This window comes from Trichechus manatus, unplaced genomic scaffold (assembly GCF_000243295.1).
Source record: "Trichechus manatus latirostris isolate Lorelei unplaced genomic scaffold, TriManLat1.0 scaffold00101, whole genome shotgun sequence".
Taxonomy (NCBI): Eukaryota; Metazoa; Chordata; class Mammalia; order Sirenia; family Trichechidae; genus Trichechus; species Trichechus manatus.
In genome coordinates this window covers 8,511,315-8,527,008 of record NW_004444037.1, presented here as the reverse complement: position 1 = coordinate 8,527,008, position 15,694 = coordinate 8,511,315, and positions in this window count along the sequence as shown.

The window sequence follows — 15,694 nt, the reverse complement described above, 5'->3', positions numbered from 1 at the left end:
AGTTTGGTAGAATTCTCCAGTGAAACCATCAGGGCCAGGGCCTTTTTTTGTTGGGAGTTTTTTAATTACCTTTTCAATCTCTTCTTTTGTTATGGGTTTGTTTAGTTGTTCTACCTCTGTTTGTGTTAGTTTAGGTAGGTAGTGAGTTTCTAGAAATTTGTCCATTTCCTCTAGGTCTTCAAATTTGTTAGAGTACAATTCTTCATAGTATTCTGTTATGATTTTTTAAATTTCAGTTGGGTCTGTAGTGATATTGCCCATCTCATTTCTTATTTGGGTTATTTGCTTCCTCTCATGTTTTTATTTTGTCAGTTTGGCCAGTGGTTTATCGATTTTGTTGATCTTTTCAAAGAACCAGCTTTTGGTCTTGTTAACTCTTTCAATTGTTTTTCTATTCTCTACTTCATTTAATTCCGTTCTTATTTTTATTGTTTGCTTTCTTCTTGCGCCCCAGGGTTTCTTTTGCTGCTCTTTTCTGTTTGTTCAAGTTGTAGGGTTAATATTTCGATTTTGTTCCTTTCATCTTTTTGGATGTGTGCATTTATTGCTATAAACTGACCTCTGAGCACTGTTTTTGCTGTGTCCCAAAGGTTCTGGTAGGATGTGTTTTCATTCTCATTTGATTCTGTGAATTTCTTTATTCCATCCTTCATTTCTTCTATAACCCAGTAGTTTTTGATCAAGGTGTTGTTCAGTTTCCATGTGTTTGATTTTTTTTCCTTGCTTTTTCTGTTATTGATTTCTACTTTTATGGCTATATGGTCAGAAAACATACTTTGTAATAATTCGATGCTTTGGGTTTAAGTCTTTCTTTATGGCCTAATATATGGTCTATTCTGGAGAATGTTCCATGTGCATTGGAAAAGAAAGTGTACTTGGCTGCTGTTGGGTGGAGTGTTCTGTATATGTCTATGAGATCAAGTTGGTTGATTATCGCATTTAGATCTTCTGTGTGTTTATTGAGCTTCTTTCTGGATGTTCTGTCCAAAAGTGGTGTTTTGAAGTCCCTACTATTATTGCGGAGCTGTCTATCTCTCTTTTGAATGCTGTTAGTTTGTTTTATGTATTTTGGAGCCCTGTCATTGGGTACGTAAATATTTATTATGGTTATTGTCTTAGTTATCTAGTGCTGCTATAATAGAAATACCACAAGTGGATGGCTTTAACAATGAGAAATTTATTTTCTCACAGTCTAGTAGGCTAGAAGTCCAAATTTAGGGCATTAGCTCCAAGGGAAGGCTTTCTCTTTCTGTTGGCTCTGGATGGAAGTCCTTGTCATCGATCTTCCCCTGGACTAGGAGCTTCTCTGTGCAGGCACCCTGGGTCCAAAGGATGTGCTCTGCTCCTGGCACTGCTTTCTTGGTGGTATGAGGTCCCCAACTCTCTGCTTGCTTCCCTTTCCTTTTATCTGTTGTAAGATAAAAAGTGGTGCATGCCACACTCCAGGGAAACTCCCTTTACATTAGATCAAGGAGGTGACCTTAGTAAGCATGTTTCAATCCCACCCTAATCCTCTTTAAGGTAAAATTACAGTCACAAAATAGAGAACAACCACACAATACTGGGAAACATGGCCCAGCCAAATTGATAGATGCATTTCTGGGGGGACATAATTCAATCCATGACATTCTACCCTTTGGCCCCGCAAAAATCACATCCTTGCAACATGAAGAACATATTCACCCCCTTGTATCACAGCAAAAGTCTTAACTCCAAGTCCAGAATCCCAAAAGTCCTCATAATCTGTGAAATCTAGAATATAAGTTATCTGCTTCCAAAGATACAATGGCAGAACAGGCACAAGCTAGACATTTCCATTGTAAATGGGAGCAACTGGAGGAAAAGAAAGGATAACAGGCACCAAGCAAGTCAGCAGAACATATTACATTAGCCCTCAAGGCTTTGAAAATAATCCTCTCTTCTCCAAGTCAATTTACACAATGGCCCTGCCCTGCAGACTCTGGGTATTGTCCATACTCTCCAGATTCTGAGTGGATCCCTGTTGGCCCTGGGCTTCAGCTCCACCTTCCAGGCCCACTGGGACAGCAACTCTGCTTCCTTGGCTTTAGGTGCACTATTCTTCTAGTCCATCTGAGTAACAACTCCACCCTTTGAAACCCCTGAGGTCATGGCCACACCTTTTGAGACTGAGGCAGCTCAGCTTCTTGTGTTTCTTGTCCCTTCAGCTTCTGCTTCCTGGTTTCTTGGCCTCTTGGCTCCTCAGACCTCATGCCCACATCTGCCCTGCTGGGGCAAGTATTCCAAAACTCTGTAGCTCCACCGGTAAGTGACTGGAGGTGCCTCACTCCACCAGGAAGCCTCCTGTGCACAGGCACTCAGCTCTCTTGCTCTGTGGGTCAGCAAGCCTAGCTCCACCAATAAGTGCCCAGAGGCCCCCCACTCTGCCAGGAAGCCTCCTGTGCACAGGCACTCAGCTCTCTTTCTCCGTGAGTCAGCTCCAGCTCTGTCTGGCACTGGTCTTCTGGTTCTCCTGCTGCCTGTTCTCTGCTGCTGCTGGTCCTCTGCCACTGCCGCTCCTGTATCCATTCACAGTTTCAAAACTGATTCCACAATGTAGGTATCTGTTAGAGCAACACACCTTTCTCAGTACCAAGTTCTGTCTTAGTTATCTAGTGCTGCTATAACAGAAATACCACGAGTGGATGGCTTTAACAAAACGAAATTTATTTTCTCACAGTCTATTAGACTAGAAGTCCAAATTCAGGGCGTCAGCTCCAAGGGAAGGCTTTCTCTCTCTGTCGGCTCTGGAGGAGGGTCCTTGTCATCAGTCTTCGCATGGACTAGGAGCTTCTCTGCGCAGGAACCCTGGGTCCAAAGGATGCACTCTGCTCCTGGCATTGCTTTCTTGGTGGTATGAGGTCCCCAACTCTCTGCTTGCTTCCCTTTCCTTTTATCTCTTGTAAGATAAAAGGTGGTGCATGCCACGCTCCAGGGAAACTCTCTTTACATTGGATCAAGGATGGGACCTTAGTAAGGCTGTTACAATCCCACCCTAATCCTCTTTATCATAAAATTGCAGTCACAAAATGGAGAACAACCACACAATACTGGGAATCATGGCCCAGCCAAATTGATATACACATTTTTTTGGGGACATAATTCAATCCATGACAGTTATGTCCTGCTGATGTATTGACGCTTTAATCATTGTATAGTGTCCTTCCTTATCCTTTGTGGTGGATTTTACTTCAAAGTCTGTTTTGTCAGAGATTAATATTGCAACTCCTACTCTTTTTTTGAGTGTTGTTTGCTTGATATATTTTTTTCCATCCTTTGAGTTTTTGTTTGTATCTTTAAGTCTAACGTGTGTCTCTTGTAGGCAGCATATAGACAGATTGTGTTTTTTTTTAATCCATTCTGCCACTCTCTGTCTCTCTTTATTGGTGCATTTAGTCCATTTACATTCAGCATAATTATTGATAGGTATGAGTTTAATGCTGTCATTTTGGTGTCTTTTTTTGTGTGTTGTTGACATTTTCTTTGTTCCACTTAATTTTCTGTGCTGAGTCGTTTTTCTTTTGTGTATTTTCTTTTCATCTTTTTCATTGTTGTTGATTTTGTATTTGCTGAGTCTTTATGTTTTTCTTGTTTTTTATTTTGATGTGTAGGAGTGTTAGTTTCCTTTGTGGTTACCTTAGTATTTATCCCTATTTTTTTTAAGTTTAAACCAATCTTTTATTTCTTTATATCACCTTGACTTCCTCTCCATATGAAAGATCTATGACTACATTTTTTAATCACTCTTTTTTGTTTTAATGTTGTCATCTTTTACATACTGACATCTCTGTTTCCCTATTTTCAACATTTTAGCTATGATTTATTTTTGTGACTTCCTTATCTGGGTAGATACCTGGTTGCTGTGTCCTGTGTTCTAGTCTTGGATTGTTATCTGATGTTATTGATCTTCTAAGTGGAGGGACTCCCTTTAGTATTTCTTGTAATTTTGGTTTGGTTTTTGCCAATTCCCTAAACTTCTGTTTATCTGGAAATGCCCTAATTTCGCTGTCGTATTTGAGAGACAGTTTTGTTGGATATATAATTCTTGGTTGGCAGTTTTTTTCCTTCAAGACTTTATATATGTCATCCCATTACCTTCTTGCCTGCATGGTTTCTGCTGAGTAGTCTGAGCTTATTGACTCTCCTTTGTAGATGACTTTATGTTTTTCCATAGCTGCTCTTAAAATTCTCTCTTTATCTTTGGTTTTGACAAGTTTGATTATAGTATGTCTTGGTGACTTTCTTTTGGGGTCTACCTTATGTGGGGTTCGATGAGCATCTTGGAGAGATGTCGTCTCATCTTTCACAGTATCAGGGAAATTTTCTTCACCAAATCTTCAACAATTTTCTCTGTATTTTCTGTCATCCCCCCTGTTCTAGTACTCCAATCACTTGTAGGTTATTCCTTTTGATAGAGTCCCACCTAGTTCTTAGGGTTTCTTCTTTTTTTTAAATCCTTTTATCTGATTTTTCCTCAAATAAGTTGGTGTCAAGTGCTTTATCTTCAGTCTCACTAATTCTGACTTCCATTGCCTCAGTTCTGTTCCTATGACTTTCTATTGAGTTGTCTAATTCTGAAATTTTATTGTTAATCTTCTGGATTTTTGATTGCTGTGTCTCTATGGATTCTTGCAGCCTTTTAAATTTGTCATTGTGCTCTTCTGTAATCTTCTTAAGTTCCTCTGTTGCTTTGTCTGTATGTTCCTTGGCTTGCTCTGCATTTTGCATGATCTACTTCCTGATATCTTCAAGAGTTCTGCATATTAATCTTTTGTATTCTACCTCTGGTAATTCCAAGAAATTCTCTTCCTCTGGAAGATTTCTTGATTCTTTGTTTTGGGAGCTTGCTGAAGCCGTCATGGTCTGCCTGTTTATGTGATTTAATATTGACTGTTGTCTCCAAGCCATCAATAAGTTATTATATTTATTTATTTTATGTGTGCTTACTGTGTGCTAGTTTCTTGTTTTGTTTTGGTATGCCCAAATAGGCTGCTCCTTTGAGCTGGTTTGATTATTGGTGCCTTTTAAGCTCTAACGTCCTGTCACCAGGTGGTTAGATCTGTTTCTAGGTATGTGAGCCCGGGAGTCTGTTTACTTTTCTTGTATGGATTCAGCTCAGGTGTCCAGGTAGTCGGTTACCAAGTGTGTGGTGTAGGCGCTCACCTACAGTCCTAGAAGGGCAGGGGTGATTGGAGTAGGCACAAGTACCTGGCTGCAGTAGGGGGTCACACGCTAAGCAAGGCAGGGGGCTGATGGTTGCCCCTGAGTGTCTGGGAGGAAAGTGTGTCTCTGTTCCCTAGAGTGTGTATGTGGGTGAGTTTTGCAGCTGGACTATGGGCACCCAATGCTGTTGGCTGTAAGGACTGCAAGGTACCACTTATTCCTGGACTCCTGTCACAGGTGGCTAGGTGGTATGGGTGGAGCCATCAGTCTTCAGACCCCTGATGTGGGTAGGTGAGGACCCTGCTTAATGGGCAGAGCAGTGTCAAATGTCACAAACCTGCCACTCCACCATATAGCTGGTACAGTTGAAGTTAGGCTTCAGGTATATACACTGTTGTACTGTGGTAATGAGGTCCTATGCTGCTGAAATGGGCCCACATAGATCTATGCAAGGGTGAAAGGCATTCAGAGTCTGTGGACCCCTTATGCCTGTGCCTAGGGAGTTGTGCCTGCCCTGAGTTCCTGGCTTAGGAGAATTGGCAGATTATTTTTTCTGCTTGTTAATTTGTTCCCTCTCCAAGGTCAGGAGAATGGCTCAGGGTGCGTGATGGGTCCTACTTCCTGCCCAGGGGACACAGCAATTGCTGAAGCTGGTCCAGGACCTGGTGCAGAGTGGGAAGGGAGCAGGTAAATGGGAGAGAGGTTCTTCTCAAATGGGGTATTTTTTGATCCGTGCGGTAGGTTAGACACATGTAGTTATCTTTTGCTGACTGAGCACTGCTTTTCACTGGTTCTGGAGGCTTGAGTAGACTCTCTGCTGCTTGGTCTCTCCTGATGTGGAAAACGTGCCCGGAACGCCACTGCTTGCCTCACCACTTACGCCAGCTGATCCAGTCTGCAGGGTGCTGATTCCCACTGGGTCAGGTCTGGCAACTCCTTGCTGTGGCAACTGCTTGCTGCTTCTGAACAGTCTCTCCCTCCCCTTGCCACTCAGTCTGATTCCTCAAATTTGCCTTTGATGTTCAGGGCTCCTAGATTGTCATATATAATCGATTCACTTGTTTTTTCGGGTCTTTATTGTAAGAGGGACCACCAGAAGCATCTGACTACTCCGCCACCTTGGCCCCATCTCCTCATAAGACAATTCTAACACCTCCCATTCCCATAGCTGTGTTCCTAAGTAACATGGTAATTTTCAGACCATTCTACTCTTTTAGACAACTCACAAATTCTTTTTCATAAGGCAGATTGCTGCCGATAGGATTCTATAAAGTCTGGGTTGAGTAGAACCCAAGTAGTATTAGGAGTATTTCTTTGAGCAAATTTATACTTATAATTATGGGTAAAATGTTTTGGAGCCTTTAAGAAGGTGCATTAGGTCATTGAAATGCATTAGGTTATTACAAATTGCTTTAGTCATTGAGATGTGAGTCCAGGAACCATGTGAGTAAATGACATTTAAATACCAAATCCATGAAGTGTGTTGAACTTATAAAAGGAGTGAGCAGGGGCCTCAAAAATGAAGCAGAAATTAGTTTTCTTACTTTAAGACAAAACGTGATGGGACAATTTTGCTGTTTAAAAAATGTCCACTGGGTGCCAGCATGAACATCATAGTTTCCATAGTATCATAGGCAATTGCGTATCAAACCTGGATGGCCATTTCTATTTTTTATTGGGTGAGTATAAATGAATATGACAAGTGGGTAAATTACAAATTTATTTCTGTATAGTTTTAGCCATGAATTTAGTGATACAACTGAAATAATGCATTGAAATATGTGAACTGTATTTTTAAAAAGCTATTGAGTAATTGGACAGTTGTCAGAGAGCTTTGAGTGCCATGTGATGAGTTAGACCCTTGGCAACTGATTTCTGCCACTGGGATGCTGAGCATGGGACATGACTCTCTCCCCTCCTAACTTCTCATCTTCTTAGACCAGGGAGCAAGTTTCAAAGCCTTCACTTAGACTAATAGATTTCAGGATTGGCCCCACTCTGTGGGTCACAAGTTGAAGTGAGAATGGAAGAAAGCTATTTGTCCGTTCATTCATTCGTTTAACAAGCATTTATTAATGCTTTTAAAATAATGTTCCAGGCACTGGCTTAGGTGCTGGGGATGCAAGATTTTCTGTTTGGAGCAAAAACTCTCAGCACTCCTTGGCAGTGTCTATCTATGAGTCTGTGATCTCTCTGAAAGATAGGGTTGTGATTAATGGTTAGCAGTCTCTTGTTAGGGAGATAGTTTTAAGTCCATTTGGTTAATAGTAGGTTGAACCAGGTCTCCCAAGGCAATGTCACCCAGGCTTAGCACCACATGATAACTCATTTGGGGTTTCATACAGGAGTTTTCCCAGCTCAACATAGCATATAATGGGAATGAATCTGAGAAAACACAGTTGCAGCTTAAATAACGGGCTGAAAATGGAAAGCAAGGTTCACCCTTAGAAAACCAAAAACCAGCTGCGGTCAAGTTGATTTTAACTCGTGGTGACCCCATGTGTATCAGAGTAGAACTATGCTCCATAGGTTTTCAGTGGCTGATTTTTCCGAAGTCAATTGCCAGATTACATTTACATTTTAAGACACTTCAGTAAGATACCTAAACAAGTATTTCCCCAAATTGTTTGATGATGAAAATCAGTTGGCATGCTTATCAGAGATTCTTGGACCCCCACCCCACCCCGGGTGTACTGAGTCAGAATCTCCAGGAGCATCTATATTTTTAACTCATCAGACAAAGTTGGAAAATAGTGGCCTAGACCATGGACATAAGAAGAATATCACAGAAATAATTTATTACTTCTATAATCCTGCCCCTAACTTTCTAAATGGAAAATGATGTATTAATTTTAAAGCTTCTGGAAATATTAAATTATTTTATACAATCCAGAAATAGCTCAGTTACTAAATTTAGTATATGTATTCTTTATCGGCATACATACATATAAATATATAGCTGATGATGGGTTATACAATTACATTGTCAATATAAAACACAGAAAGATGAAAAATTAAGGAATTTAAGTTTTATTTCTCTTCCCTAGAAGTTAAAATTTTCTCTTGTGTTTCTTATTTGGAGCCCTGGTGGTGTAGTGGTTAAGAGCTTGACTACTAACCTAAAGGCTGGCAGTTTGAATCCACCAGCTACTCCTTGGAAACCCTATGGGGCAGTTCTACTCTGTCCTGTAGGATTGCTGTGAGTTGGAATTGACTCAGCATCAAGGTGTGTTTGGTTTGGTATGGTTTCATATTTGGACAGCTTCTTTATCAAGCTGTCAGATATGTATTTCTTACTAAACTCATAAGTCATTTTTTTTTTCCACAGTGTAGTTCTGTGTTCACTGTGTATGACGGAAAGATGGAGTCATAGTTAGACTCAGGAATAACGAATCTCTGTCAGCCATAGTTTGCATAGCCATGGTCATCTGCCACAGGGAGCTAGAGTCACTTGGATGATTTGGGAATGTCTTTATGATTATGAGTCTCTAGAGAAAAATCTAAAGTAGAGTGAAGCTGACATCCAAATATTAGACCTTACAGGTAACTTGTCTCCACTAGAACTTTCCCAAACATTGGAATACAGGAGAGAAATTTGGCTTTTTTTTTTTTGCCTGTTTACCTGGCAAAGTACCGTATGTCCCAAAGAAGACTGGAAATGAACCTATTTCAGTTTCCATTCAGGAAAAGTGAAGCTCTTCTCCTTCTCTTCCTCCTCCTTATTGTTTTCTCTTCTCTTTCCCCTTCTTCTTCTTCTTTTTTTTTTTAAGAGAAGGAACCAAATATATAATCTTCCATCACTACAGTGTCTTAGTGTTGAAAAAAGAGTTTCACCCGAAAATCTCTAGGAAAGAAATATTGATAGAGAAGGGCTAAATGTAATCCAAGTTTGAGTGTGCAGGATTTGAAATACGTGGCTAACAGTTCTGATAAATATCATCTCATTGGTGAAAATGATGACAGATTTTTTTTCTTAATATTTTCTTTAAATCAGCTTTTCTTTATTGAATAGCCAAAGTGGTAACATAAGAAGAACCAATATTAAATATTGGAAAGCAAAATGATAATATGATTTCCTGGGACAACCTCTCACTCCCTAACCAACTTGATCCAGAATTGGTGGAAAATCTAGAAACATAAGTCAATCCCAATCTTTGGTGCTATTGGGGGGTCTCTTTAGTTCCTGTGGAGCCCTGGTGGGCAGTGGTTAAGAACTTGGCTGCTAACCATAAATGTCAGCAGTTCAAATCCACCAGCTGCTTCTTGGAAAACTTATGGAGGAGTTCTACTCTGTTCTGTAGGATCACTATGAGTTGGAATTGACTTGATAGCAATGGCTTTGGTTGTTTTTGGTTTTAGCTCCTGTAGGCCTGGAATTGTCCCGGGAAGTGTATGAATTTGGCCACGAGATGGCAATATTGCTTAAGAAATAAGGATACTAGCCGTAATAAGATTCAAATTGGGAAATAAATAACAATTCCTCAGATAAAACCTATAACTTATTTACTAGTTTTACTGCTCTCCATAAATTTGGAGAATAACTTAAATTTCTGGAGGATGGCTAGGCGTAAAATACAAAGAGTGTGCTACAAAATGTGAAATGTTAAATAAATATGTCATTATACCTAACAAAGGATTTATGCATTTGATCACTTTAAGGCTCAAGAAACAATTTCTATGCTAGATACTAATTTTTTAATTTTTAAATCCCCCTTTGCACCCAAACACCACCATCTTGTCAACGTAGAGTTCTCATTGCAGTACAATGCAGTTTGTTAATAAATGTTGTGGACATTTGCGCTTAAACATGGGAGAGGAGAAACTGATGATTTCTTTCACCATCCGCTAAGATTGCCAAGGTTTTTCAGATGATTAGCATTTTATATGACCAAACTCAGCTTCAGAAACGCTAAGGGTTATTTTGAGCAGTGCTTTTGTTTTCATCTAGAAGATGGAATGATACCATTTAAACGGCTCTCTAAGAAGTACAGGAACTGACCAGAGTGATGTTCCTATAGTGTTTGAAAAATTCAGAATTCTGTATGACGGGAAGAAAGATATATAGCATTAATAATAACAACTCTCCTTTTCATTTTTAAAAAATCATCTCTGCAGGAGAGGGTCACGGATTTATGTTCAAAGATGTTCACCCAGCATTTATGTTATAAAAAGTTGGAAATTGCCTAAATGTCCACAGAGAAGGAGATTGCTTGGTAAAATACTGTTCGTACAATGTGATACAATATTATTCGACCATTAAAAATCATGTGCTTAAAGCATATTTAAAGATCTTGAAAAATAGTTATAAAAAAATGTGGTTGGTCTGAACTGATGTATACCGTGACTGTAAACAGCATGCTGGGTGTCAAAGGCTTATACAAAAAAAAAGATATTGATAACATTTTAAAAATGATACTGTTTTGGATACATTGAGTTAAATAAAACATATTATTGAAATAAAAAAAAAATCATCTCTGCAGAAGCAGAAATGTTTCCTGTCAAAAATATAGATTTCCATATGGACTTCTCTAGACCTGCGTTGACATTTTTTGGGGAGTATTTTTTTTTTTTTGAATGGGATATTTTTTTCAGAGCAGACGGATCTTAAAATTTATATCTTTACAGTCAGCAAAATGATCAGTTAAATATGCCTTCGGCCAATGACTGCACACCAAGTTGAAGTTAAAATAATAGTCTCCAAGAAAAATTTTACAGAAGACTTTCTATTTCCTCTTCCCTCACCTAGGCTGCATCTCTACTTCATTAGTTAGCTTATATTCTAATGCAACCTTCTTATTCAGTGGGGGACCTATACCCCACAGCTACGGACTGGCAGTAGCACTGAGCAGCACTGACATAGACTGTGACGAGAATGGTGCTCTCTAGAGTTGTGCAGTGCACAACAGTGTGCAATGGACTTGGGTGGAAAGAAAAGCTTCAGTATTGGTTTAATGGCATCTTCAAAGTTTTTGGAAGGCCTTATGTAAGAAGAAAATCTCAGAATCTCTTTTGCCTGATAATGGTGATTCGTTAATTACTGCATGCAATTTAGTTGTCCATTCTTTAACAGAGCTTCCTAAAATGGGTGCCTTGTTTGGTTTTATTCTGTCTAACCTGGAGAGTTGCCTTAGGAAGAGTTAATCTAGCAGTTGCAGGATGGTGCGTTGTACACTAGTACATGAGTGATCTTTGAAGAACAATGAGTAATGAAACCTCGTAAAGACATTCCATTTGGAGATAGTCCTGAGGTCCCACCAACCTCCACTCTTGGAATGCCCCTTTCCCAAAAGCAGTAAATACATTTAAGTCAAGTCATTAATTATTTCTAAAATTTCTGATTTGTGATAATAAAATTACTGAAACCAAAGGAAGGCTCTTTTCCTTCTTCCCATGAGTCTGCAGAACTATGGATCCAAAGGACCAGGAGCAATATTCCATTTTGATTTTCAAAGTCTGTAAAAGAGCACCAGGACTGATCCTGGGCTTCTCACATGTCTGGCGTAACATGAACTACGGTATCAGCAAAGCAAGGTCACTCCCAAAAGGTTTTTAAAACAATTTAGTGTTTGAATTTTTAAAAAGTGCTAGGAGTAACTCTAGGGAAAATTAAGAGTTTTGTTGGACTTCCTTAAACTTTTAGTTTAGACTTTTTAAAAAATTTGAATTATAAATGAGTGTGGGGGTGGTGCACCATAATAATCTCTTCAAGACTCAAGGTCTCTAAAGACAAAATAACATGCTACAAGAGCAAAACACGAAGCCAGTCTGTTGACTGAGACCTTTAGAGAACATGGTCAGCATGCTCTGCCCCCACAGCCTCTTCTGCCCGTCTCCCTTCAGAATTTCCCATGGGCCAGGCCCTGCTTTTTGTTACCAGAAACCCTGCCCAGAAAAGAGCCCTTGGTGCTCTAGAAATCCCTTTACTCCTGCTCCTTATTGCCCACGTGAGTGATAATCCTGGTGGACATCAGAAGCCCCCTCTTCAGCGCCCTTGAGGTGCCTCAGGCAGATGGTCCTGACTTCAGTGCCAGTCCAATGCCTCTGCATCTGCCTGGTGTGGAACTTCTAGTCTCAGACTCAGCTTTGCGCACAATGTCTCAGAGTCTTGAGGAGACCATAACAAAGAATGTGGAAACAGAACCCAGCACTGTTTCCATAAATAGAATACATTTTATTTTTGGGGTTATCTACTTCATCACTATTCTTCTGGCTAAGGTGTTGGCAAAGAATATTGAATACACCATGCACTGCCAAAAGACTGAACAAGTCTGTCTTGGAAGAAATACAGCCAGAGCGCTCCTTGGAAGTGAGGATGGAGAGACTTCATTTCATGTACTTTGGACATGTTATCAGGAGGGACCAGTCCCTGGAGGAAGACATCATGCTTGGTAAAGTAGAGGGTCAGCAAAAAAGAGGAGGACCCTCAATGAGACGAATTAACACAGTGGCTGCAACAACGCGCTCAAACATACCTACTATTGTAAGGATGGTGCAGGACCGGGCAATGTTTTGTTCTGTTATACATGGGGTTGCTACAAGTTAGAGCTGATTCAATGGCATCTAACAACAACAAAGCTTTGAGAGCACCAGACTGGTCATGCTCTGTGCAGATACTCAGCGCTGGAGTTAATGAGGTAGACTGGGAGGTACAGCTGAGACTCCAAAACGACACTTTTCGCTGGATTGGTTCCCCTCCCAGTTTACCACAAATAGACTTTCTGGGGTCAACCCAATGCATGAGGGATTCTGCATTCTGCATAAGTGTGTGCATGTGCGCACACACACACACTATACCACATACACTGTTGTTGTGTTGTTAGGTGCCATTGAGTTGGTTTCAACTCACAGTGACCCCATGAGACATAGTAGAACTACTCCATAGGATTTTCTAGACTGTAATCTTCATGGGAGCGGATCTCCAGGTCTTTCTCCCTGAAGATTCTGGGTGGATTCCAACCGCCAATCTTTTGGTTAGCCACCTAGCACTTAACCTAAGGGCTGATAAAGGATGGAGACTTGGCTCTGGGCAATTTTATTTTAAATGAGTATGCCGGCTATAAAAACCTACAGGAGAGAAGGAGGATCCAGAGTATGTGCCCAGGCTGTCAGTCTTGGAGAAAAAAACAAAACAGAAAAACCCCTCATGATCATGGAGTAAAGTATTTGCCCCTTTTTAAGCAGCAAAGAGCCCTGGTGGTGCAGTGGTTAAAGCACTTGGCTGCCGACCAAAAGGTCTGCAGTTCAAACCCACCAGCTGTTCTGTGGCAGGAAGATGTAGTAGATTGCTTCCATAAAGATTTACAGCCTTGGGAACTCTATGGGGCAGTTCTACTCTGTCTTGTAGGATCACTATGAGAATCGACTCGACGGCAGTGGGTTTTTGTTTTTTTGGGTAGAATTAGAGTTGATTCCAGTTCTAAAATAACCCGCATGCCAGAAACTTCAGAAGTGGGGATACAGTGTTTCCCATGAGAAGAAAAATCCTCCCTGGGGTTTGCCCTTCGAAGTCAACTGAAGTGTTGGGAGGTATTTGTCTTAGTTATCTACAGCTACTATAGCCGAAATACCACAAGTGGGTGGCTTTAACAAACAAATTTATTTTCTCACAGTTTAGGAGGATAGAAGTCTAAATTCAGGGCACTGGCTCTAGAGGAATGCTTTTTCTCTCTGTTGGCTCTGGGGGAAGGTCCTTGTCTCTTTGTAGCTTCTGTTGCTTAGTTCCTTGGAGATCTCATGTGGCAGCATGGCATCAGTCTTTCCCTGTCTGTGCTTGCTTCTCTGTGCCTATCTGCTCGTTTTACATCTCAAAGATGACTGGCTTAGACACACCTTACACTGATACGGCCTCATTAACATGACAAAGAAAACCCATTCCCAAGTGGGATTACACCACAAGTATGAGGGTTAGGATTTACAACACATATTTTTGGGGGACACAATTCAATCCTTAACAGTATTCTAGCATTCTGTGTGGCGACTTGGTGATTCTCTTCCTCACAGAGGGAGAGGAGAAGTAAGATTAGGTCTCACACACCTGCCAGTACAAGTCGACTCGGGGGCCATTTTGTACTCAGGCAGCCTTGTACGGAGCTTGGGAGGTTTCTGACAAGCTTGTCCCACATCTCATGTAGGTGGGAGATGTCACCCTCAGTCCCTGAAACTCCACCATTAAAACACTCAGACAGGCAAGAACTTCCACTCTTGCCCCACAGGGAGTGTCCTCCAAGTTAGAGGAATAGCCTCATCCACGGGACTATTCATTTATGTTGGGGTTTGAGAGTGCCATTAGCAAAGGCTATGCAGGGTCTGATTTCCCTAAAGTGACTCAAGAGCTTTGTAGGAAAACTTGTGCCAGGAACAAGGGGATACAAAAGGAAGACCGGGAACCACTTTCTGAGGTTGACCCATGTTAAAGCATCATCTTGAAAATAAGTGGTGTCAGTCTGTGTTCCTTCTCTTTTTTTCTGTCCTGGGATTTCTGCCCTAACCAGGAAAAATCCTTCACTGCAACCAAACTTTCCTATCAGTAGGTGGGAGTTTCCTTTGGGCAGGAAGAAAGAGAGTGTGATTTGGGTGAGTGAAAGAGAAGGCTGTGGAGGAGTCAGTGTGATGAGTGTATTTCAAATGTGGATAAGAGAGAGATTGGTAGGAGTGAAAAATAGGTAGATAAGAGGAGTGGCAGATAGCTAGGTAGGCCTGGGGGTCTCAACGTTTGCTTCTTGCTTCGTCTTCCTTCTTCCTCCCCGCCCCATCCTGGGATCTGCAGAGCCCTGTCAAAGAGCTCCCGTCAAACCCAATACTCTAACGGTCGGTAACTCACTGAGAACGAACTCTCGACAGAACAGGTGCTAAATAAATATGTGGAGAATTCAAATCTCCACAGAGCATCATAGAAACAGCTGTAAAGGTTTTCAGTTGTTACTTACTTAAGAAGCTGAACATGTGGTGAGTGCAGCAATCACCAAAGCATCACCTGTGTTTGCCTCTGTGGTTTATCTCTGAGGGGTGATCAACCAGTTGCTGTCGAGTCAGCTCTGACCCATGGTGACCCCATGTGTTGTCAGAGTAGAAGTGTGCTCCACAGGGCTAAGTTTTTGGAAGTAGATTGCCAGGCCTTTCTTTTGAGATGCCTCTTGGTGGACTTGAACCTCCAGCCTTTCGGGTAGGATTTGAACACGTTAACCATTTGCACCAGCCAGGGACTCCTCTGAGGTGTGAGGAACTGCATAAAAAGGCATAATAAGACCCAGTGGTTGTAAGTGATTTGGTGTGCTTTGACTGGAGAAGTCTCCACTTTTGTGTATAAGTTGGTGCCCTCCCATTACCCACACTAATGTTGGTTTTCTCTTCTCATTTTTCTAGATACTTCTGCCCTATTCCTTTCTCCATCTTACAGAGCATGGTGGATCCCATGTGTTTCCTCCTATCCTCTTTTCTCTCCTGCCCCCTCACTTCTCTGCATACTCCCTACAGCTCTAGCTCTTCCTCCCACAGTGCCCCTGTACACAGTGTC